General features: G+C 38.8%; 1 non-coding gene across 1 annotated transcript; it reads right to left on the bottom strand.

Moving 5' to 3' along the window:
• Nucleotides 1–7,957: 7,957 nt before the first annotated feature.
• On the bottom strand, nt 7,958–8,064 carry LOC127088456 (small nucleolar RNA R71). Its single transcript, XR_007790291.1, has one exon. It is a non-coding gene; the product is annotated as a small nucleolar RNA R71 (small nucleolar RNA).
• Between the last annotated feature and the right edge of the window lie 1,214 nt (nt 8,065–9,278).

Below are 9,278 nucleotides of genomic sequence, written 5' to 3'. Positions count from 1 at the left end.
GATCCCATATCTCCATTGCTCTTTGTTATATTCGTGGAATACTTGCATAAATGTCTGCACAAGTTGAAAAACAAGACTGACTATAGTTTCCATTATAAGTGTGAAAGACTTGAAATTATTAATCTTTGTTTTGTTGATGATTTGCTTCTCTTCTCAAGAGGAGGCAAAAAATTTGTTGAGCTGATTATGACTTCCTTCATAACTTCTCCAGGTCCACAGGTTTAAATATAAATTCGGCCAAATGCAAAGGCTATATTGGTGCGGTTGATGACAAAACCAGAGATGGCATTGTGAAGTTAACCAGTTTCAAAGAAGAAACCCCTCCTTTCAAATATTTAGGAGTACCTTTGACTGGAAAAAAGTTAACAGTTCATCAATATAACCCATTGATTGACAAGATCATGAGTATAATTACTCATTGGAGTGCTCGTTTACTTATTCATGCTAGAAGAGTTCAGCTGATTAAAAGTGTAATGGTTGCCATAACTACTTATAGGATGAAATGCTTCCCTTTGCCTAAAAAGATGACCCATAAGATTGACTCTATGTGCAAAGCTTTTGTGTGGACATGTAGCAATGCAAAGATCATAAAATCCCTTATTGCATGGAAGAATGTGTAACACCTCAAAATTTGCCCTCCTCTTCTTGGGACTAGTTTAGCATATTGCATTTCATGTTTTAGGACATTAGGCATTTGCATATTCCATATCATGTGGAAATAATGAAGTCATCCTCCAAAGTCTTTTTAGAGATGGAGAAGTGATGTGGTTCAAGCCTGAGGGTTTCTATGGACTGATTGTCAACCACCTGAGGGTGTGCACTTCAATTAGGGTTTCCTAATCCTTCAAATGTTGAGCATTATCTTGGTTGCAAGGATATGTCACCATCATCATGGTTCTATCATCACCAAGGGCTTCATGATTCATGATCAGTTTCCTTTGGATTAGGGTTTTGACCTCTGGTCAGCCCTAATCAATGACTTCTATTCCAACCAGGGATTCTCAAGGAAATGAGGTGTTTGTTTATGATGAAGATCACATGGTTATGAGGAGAGATTATATGGGCTAGGGGTTTCATTTCTGAGCCATTTCCTCAGGTGGTAGAGGCTCAAAGTCCACAGTGCAGTTTCAAGTCATCTGGGCCCCATAAAAGTCAACTGAAAGTCAACTGAGGGCTAGGAGGGGGAGAAATGGTTTGAGACACTTCATTCATGTCCCAAAGAGGTTTATTCATCATGTCAAACACATATCTTGAAGAATTTGAAGTCAGATCAAAAGTTTCCCAAAATGGAAAATGACCTGTAATTGAAAGTTTCCAAAAATAACAAGTTTTTGGTTCACATTCAACTTGACTTTCCAACATCAGAGAAGCTTCAAATGAAATATTGTCCAACATGAAAGTTGAAGATATTTCTCTTCCATTTCCAAAAAGTCCAAGATCATGAGCATCTGATGAATGGTTGAAGAATTATGATCAAATGATTGCCAAGTGTACATGGAACTTCAAAGTGCCATAACTTTTGACTCAAATCTCCAAATGAAGCCACTCTTTTTGCAAATTTCTTCTCATGACCTATATTTTCCAAATCTATCATTGCATTGCATGAAAAAGGTTCACATGATCATGTGCTCATTCACATGCATTTTGGAGGGAAAATCATGAATTTAAATTTGGTTGATCATGTGAGTTTTCTAGCCATTCCATCATGTTCAGGAGATCATTTTAAGTGAAAATACACCATGCATGCTACTGTTCACGTTCATAATGGCCATGCATAGGGTGAAATTTCCAATTGTGCATAACACCTTATTTTGCATTAAATTTTCATTAGCCAAGTCTAAGCATCATTAGCAATGTGATTAACATAGCATATAAAAGGCTAATCATAACAGAACTTTCAGTTTACACAAGTTCTAGATCTAGATTTGCTTTTCCCTCCATTTTTGCTCTCAATTGAAACTTCAATTTCTTCCACATAACACCTTGATTTTATTGGATATTCTTGTTCTCTGATCATCATTGAATGCAGGTCAAGCTTTGATTTGAAGAATTTCACCAAGAATCAAGCACATGAAGCTCAAGAACATGAAGATGGAAACTGACTTTTGAGCTAGATCCAAGCATCTCCAAGCCTCAATTCACGCACAAAGCTTCATAACATCACCTCAGGAGTGGATCTGGATACTTGCAAGACCTCAAATCCACTGTTTCATTGGACTGCTCTTCAAGAGGTTAGGTTTTCGAATCTCTTAATTCTCCTTTTTATGTGCATAGACTTGTAGATCTTTGCTTGCTGATCACACTGATATAAATTTCATGAAATTTGGATGAAAATTGAGAGAGTTATGTTGAATTAAAGTTTGTAGATCCAATGTTTCTTTCCTTCGATTCTTGAAATATATGATGTTTTAGGCCAAATTAGTGGTAGATTCGTGCTCCTTGTGAGATAAGCTTTCCAACGGTATAAGCCATGACAAATTCTGCAAAAAAAATTCTGGACATGAATAGTAGAACCACCGCCTGGAACAGTAGAACCACCGCCTGCAACTTGCGCCTAGGGCTTGTGCCTTAAACGACGCCGTTTTGCCATGCTAGCGCGTACCTGCTTCGATTCCCACGGAGCGCGTTTCTTCATTTTTTTCATTTTAATTCCTCATAGCCAAAACGACCGTGTTTTGGGAAGCGCTTGTACATGCTTCGATTCCAGCCTCCAGCAGTTTTCAAATTGCTCAACCATTCTTACATTTCCCTCCATTTAACATATATTTTCTTTATTAATTCATATATTTTCATGTCAACTTCAAAAATTCATAACAATTTGAAAACAAATCCAAATCACCTCCAATTTTTTGCAAAATGTTCACCTTGATGTCCTTTATTTTTTTATATGAATTTCATGATTTTATCATTTCTGGAATTTTAATTGTGGACTGTTGATTGATCATATATGCAAAATGTACCATGCCTCATTCAAATTGATGTGAAATGCTCATACATTGGCCAATTGACTTGAAATTTGGTGTGATGATTCCCAACATGTTGCATGATTTTTGAGGCTTGGTTGTGCATTTTTATCATTTTTCATCTCTGTTTTAGACACATGATTGTATGGTGTGACAATGTGTGTCACACAATTTGATGTCATACTTGTGCATTTTCATTTCTAGGCCAATTGAACTCTGTTGATTCTAATTTTTGGCATGATGATTGTGTTTGACATGTTGTATGCTCATAAAAATTTCCAGGATTGTTTGATTCATTTCTGTTTTAATTTGGAATTTTCATTCTTGATGACCAATTGTGTGCTTTGAAATTGTCTTTGCCATAGCTTGCTCATGTGATGACTTTGCTTAATGCTTTAGACTTGGTCCTTTTTAGGACATGTTCTTAATTGATTAAATGTGCTTTATGGTGAATATTGGTTGCTGTTTTGACTTTTTGCTTTGACTTTGACCCTAGGCTTTGCCCTAGGGGTTTGTACTCACAATTTGAGCTTTGCCTTTCAGGTTCAAGCAATTAGTCCTCATGGATGATATGATCTCCTTACTTGAGATGCAAGTTACTTTGGTTAACTAACCTTGCTGTTTTGCAGGTCACTTGAATGATGAAACAATTTGAGTTGATTGCACTTTGCACCTTGTTTTGTGTACATATTGGAAACCACTGCTGGTTTTGTCTGTTTTCTGTTTGGATGTCTGAATGTGAATACTGATTGTTGGACTTTCTTACAGGTAATTTAGCCGCTTTAACTCATTGCTTGATTTGATTTGCTTTGCTTGTGGTTGGCATACCACCTAGGTAACCATTCTATCCTCCATGTAGTCTGGAAGAGCTGCCATTTCTTTTGGCAGGCACCTGTCTGAAGCCCTCCTTAAGAGGCCATGTTTTTGTTTGTTTAAGTTTGTGCTAAAGACCTCAATGAGGCATGGTTACATGTTAAGACCTCCTAAGTGAAGAGGCGATTGGTAGATAAAAGGGATGTGCAATCCATCCCCTGCTATTCAGTTGAGTCTTTCATTTTGCTCGCACTACGTGCTGATGCAATTTGAATAAACACCCAAAATCTTGTTATTTTAGTCATGTGGAATAGGGTCCCTCATTCTGGACCCCCACACCTTCTTTGATTAAAGCTCACCTAGGCCGGGTTAAGAGCTATGAGGTCTAACCCTCATCTCCCATTTCATCTGCTCACCCTGACGGTCAATGTTAGTGGTTAAGAGCCTCAGACACCCCTTCCATTATTTGGCTTGTTTGTCAAGGTCGATATGACCCCTTAACTAAAGCCCAGCCTTGTATGAGCCGCTTGTTTGCATATAGCGTGTGGTGATTGCTTTTGATGTTTATCTGCTTTCTGTAGGAGTCGTATGATCAACTTTCGAGGAAGTTGAACGTACGTAGAGATAGACTTGAGTTGACTCACTGCCTGTGTGAGTCAAACTCTTGTTAGAGACCTCAACCTAGAGTTATAATTTGCATGACGACTATTAGGCTCGAGTCAGTCTCCCTTTTAGTCCGTTATTCCCTTGGTCTCTGGTTAGGAGAAAGTTTCTCCCCTATTAAGGGGAACTACGTTGCCCTGATCCTCATACCAGATGAGGTACGTAGGCAGGAGATAGTGCGAGATCTCTCCGGGCAACCTTTTCTTTTTTGTGTGTGTTTTCTTGACGGCTATTAGGCTCGAGTTCCAGACTCCATATTAGTTTGTCTGTTTGATAACCTTTTTGTGTGTGTTAGGAGTTGGATGTAAGACCAGCGATTGACATTCCGTTTCCTATTTGTTGTGTGCTTGGAGTCTGATGTAAGTCCATCAATTGGCATTCGGTTTCCTGTTTGTGTTTCTTTGTTTGGAGTCTAATGTAAGTCTAGCAATTGGCATTCGGTTTCCTGTTTGTGTTTCTTTGTTTGGAGTCTGATGTAAGTCCAGCCATTGGCATTCGGTTTCCTGTTTGTGTTTGTTGTTTGGAGTCGGACGTAAGACCAGCCATTGGCAGTCCATTTCTTGTTGTGTGTTTCTTTTGACGTCTCAGCGTCTTTGTGTTGTGTTTTGTTTCGGCGTGCGTTAGCCGAACTACGATAGCTCTGATTCTCATTCCAGATGAGATACGTAGGCATAGGACGCGATATCCTAGCGAGCCCTTTTCCCATTTCCCCGAACTACGTCGACTCTGATGTTTGTTTCTGACAAACTACGTAGGCCCAGGATGCGACATCCTGCCGAGTCCGCTTCCGTCTTCTTCCATCTGTGTTTTATTCCAGTGTGTGTGCATTCTTTTTGAGCAGTTATTCAGCAACCTTATTCTATTCTCTTGAGCGTGGATCCTGTCGAGTACGACGGACGTGAGGGGTGCTAATACCTTCCCCTTGCGTAACCGACTCCCGTACCTTGTAATCTCCGGTCGCAAGACCATTTCCTTTCCAGGTTTACTTCGAGCGTTTCCTTTCCCTTCTTTGGGATAAATAACGCACGGTGGCGGCTCTGTTTGTGTCTTTTTTTCCCGCCGGTTGTTTTTCGCGGATGCGACAACTGGCGACTCTGTTGGGGACTTAAAGAAGTTGACCTCTTGCTGGTCCATCTTCCCTAAGTGAGTCAATCCTAGTGATAACATGAAATAATATCACATTTTTGGACTCGATTTAATTAAATTATATTATTATTTGTTTCAATTTATTTCATTTTATTCGAGATTACTTGGTATTTTTCCTTCTATTTATCTCAGGTAATTTATTTGAAGCAAAAGTGAAAAAAGAAGAAAAGGGGTGCAAAAAGACGAGGAAAGCAAAAGCCCAGCCCACAATTACAAGTCAAGAGCGTTGAACCTGTGACGAACGCAACACAAGGCGTGACGAGCGTCACGCCCCCTGCTAAGTGTTACGAACGTAACACAAGGTGTGACGACCGTCACACCCCCATTCCTATATTTTTGGGTTTGACGCGTAACAGAAGGCACGTTACTCCTTTTCCTCCGCTTGACCAGTAGACTCGTTGAAGCAAACGAAATGGGCTTTGAAGGAAACGGTCACTTATTGGATTGGTATAAATAGGACCAATTATGGAACCCTAAAGAGTTCAGAATTTTTGGCAGTTTTTGGCATAGCTTTATTTTTACTACTTTCTATTTTTTTCAGCATTCTACCTCCATAGCAACTTTTATTTCCTTTTCTTTTCCAGTTAATTTTCAAGCACTTAATTAATTTTTCACACAATAGTTTCTACACCGGAAACTATTGTGTATCTTTTACTGGATCTAACCTTACGTTAGATCATAGTATTTTATTCTTTCGCTTTTATTTTCCTGTCTGATTGAAGAGTTCAAGAACAAATCCAACCGGTCTGTGGTGGAGTGTTCAAGATTGCTATTAATTATCCAGGTTCTTTAATTTATTGTTTTAATTTATATATGCTCTGTATTGCTGTTTATTTATATTGTTTGCCTGAGATGGTTTTATTTAAGCATGATGATTGTTTAGACCTGTTTAGCATGTCCGACTAATTAAATTAGATATCGGTATGTAAAGTAAGCGGAATGAAGGAATCGAAACTAAGTTGGTTTAATTTCATTTAAAAATAAAGTCACTCTTTTTATGGCCTCAATTTACAGGATTAATCCCAAAGTTTTTGTACGAGAGTAAAAGACATAAAGAAGTTAAAATCAATAGAACGAAAGTTTGAGTTTTAATTAGACAGTGTAAATTGGACATTAATTCTAAATCAGGGCGAAAGCAATTTTTAGAGTTAATTAAATTCTAATCTTTTTCAAAAAGTATTTTTAAAGGTTGAATGTGAGGACGAGAGTTAAGCATTTAAGTTTAATTATATAATCTAAATCAACAGAGCGAGAGTTTGAGACGAGGGTGTTTAAACGGTTATTATTTTAATAAAAAGAGTTTCTATAGATTCTATTGTTTTCAAAAAGTGATTTTGGACTTAACTAATAAGTGACTGCTACGTTAATATAAAGTCATAGTCTATTCAACAGAGCGAGAGTTTGAGATAAGATTTTTAATCAATAGTGTCTACTGAAAAGATTTATTTTAAAACCAAGAAACCAACGAAGATTTGATTCCCTAATTACGACGAACTACATACCGATATCCGCTTAATTAATATTTAACTTAGATCTAATTTTAGTTTTACTTTTCCCCCAAACAATTAAAGTATCATCCGCCTTAGCTTTACGAAGTAACCTTAGAAAACGGTATATCGATTCATAAGTCCCTGTGGGATCGATATCTTTTAAAACTACGCGATAGAACTGTGCACTTGAAGTTAATACCCCAATTCGACTCATAAAGTCGCGATCAAGTTTTTGGCGCCGTTGTTGGGGACTATTATTTAGTCGATATCGTAACTCTCTTGTTACGCTGTAGAGACTAAGGCAATTTTTATTTTTCATTTTTTCTTTTGTTGATTTGTATGCCACACACTCGCTCACAAGGCGAGCCGTTTTACTTACGAATCAACGACATTGAACTATATCTCCGAGTCTTACGACGAATTCGGGAATATCTTGCTGCAAACAATCTCCCTCCTATCGAAGTGCCCGACCTCAAAAATCTTCTTCCTTCGCCGATACCCGAGATGGCAGAACCAGCTCGTGCTCTTCGAGATTATGCCGCTCCATCGCAAGATGAGCCGCATTCGAGTATTGCTCCACCCGCAATCGAAGCAAACAACTTCGAACTTAAGCCTTCGCTGCTACAAGCAGTGCAACAGAACCAATTCTCTGGAAATCCTACCGAGGATCCAAACCTTCATTTATCCGTATTTGTCCAATACGCTGATACTGTTAAAGCTAATGGTGTCACTTCAGAGGCAATTCGACTTCGTCTCTTTCCTTTCTCGTTAAGAGATAAAGCTAGAAGATGGCTTCAGTCTCTTCCTTCCAACTCAATCACCACATGGAACGAGTTGAAGAAAGTCTTTCTTGCCCGATATTTTCCTCCAAGCAAAACAGCTATGTTGAGAGCCCAGATAAATGGATTTAAACAGAAAGATAACGAGTCTCTTTTCGAAGCATGGGAAAGATACAAAGACATGATGAGACTTTGTCCACACCATGGTTTAGAGGACTGGTTAGTAATTCATACCTTCTATAATGGTCTCTTATACAACACAAGGTTAACAATAGACGCCGCCGCAGGTGGTGCGCTTATGGATAAACCTTATGTCGATGCTTATCAACTTATCGAAAGCATGGCCCAAAACCATTATCAGTGGGGAAGCGACCGAACAATGGTAGAAAAACCTCAAACGAAAAGTGGCATGTACGAGATAAGTAGCCTTGACCATGTTAATGCAAAAGTGGATGCTCTGGCCCAGAAAATTGAAAGTTTAAATGTATCGCCTCCAGCCACCGTGGTTGCCGCAACTCAGAATTGCGAAGTCTGTGGAATCCAAGGTCACACTCCTGCAGATTGTCAACTCCTAACAGGAATCCAAGCAGAGCAAGTGAATTATGCTCAAGGAAATCCCTACTCGCATACCTATAACTCTAACTGGAAGAACCATCCTAATTTTTCATATAAGAGTAATAATGCTTTATACGCACCAGGACAAGCTCCAAGTCAAGCCCCAGCTATACCTCCGGGATATCAAAAGCCGATCCCATCTACACCTAACAATAACGTTCCTAGGAAATCCAACTTGGAAATCATGATGGAGAACTTCATAGCTTCTCAACAACAAACCAATAAAGATTTCTTAAACCAGAATGTATACACTAGCGAACAAATTAAACAACTAGCAAGTAAAGTGGATGCCCTGGCCACCCATAACAAAATGCTGGAAACACAAATCTCACAAGTAGCTCAACAACAAGCGCTTACTGCTGCCCCAACTGGTACATTTCCTGGATAGCCCCAACCTAACCCGAAAAGCCACGTTCATGCAATCATATTAAGAAGTGGAACGGAAGTAGAAGGACCGTCTGATCCAAGGATGGAAAACCAAAACTCTAAAAAGTCAACTGAGGAAGAAAGTAAACCTAAGGAAAAGGAAGAGAGTAATAAGGAAACCGTAGAAAAGAAAGAACCTTATGTACCTCCACCACCTTATAAACCACCTATCCCTTACCCTCAAAGGCTTATTAAAACCAAAGACGCGGGTCAATTTAAAAAATTTGTTGACCTACTGAAACAATTAAACGTCACAATTCCGTTTACAGAAGCTATTACGCAGATGCCCTCATATGCTAAGTTCTTAAAAGAAACTCTTTCTAATAAAAGGAAACTTGAAGATAGCGAAACCGTTACACTCACTGCTGAATGTAGCGCCATAA

The sequence above is a fragment of the Lathyrus oleraceus genome, chromosome 5 (assembly GCF_024323335.1).
Source record: "Lathyrus oleraceus cultivar Zhongwan6 chromosome 5, CAAS_Psat_ZW6_1.0, whole genome shotgun sequence".
In the NCBI taxonomy this organism is placed as follows: Eukaryota; Viridiplantae; Streptophyta; class Magnoliopsida; order Fabales; family Fabaceae; genus Lathyrus; species Lathyrus oleraceus.
This window is presented reverse-complemented; position numbering and strand designations above follow the sequence as displayed.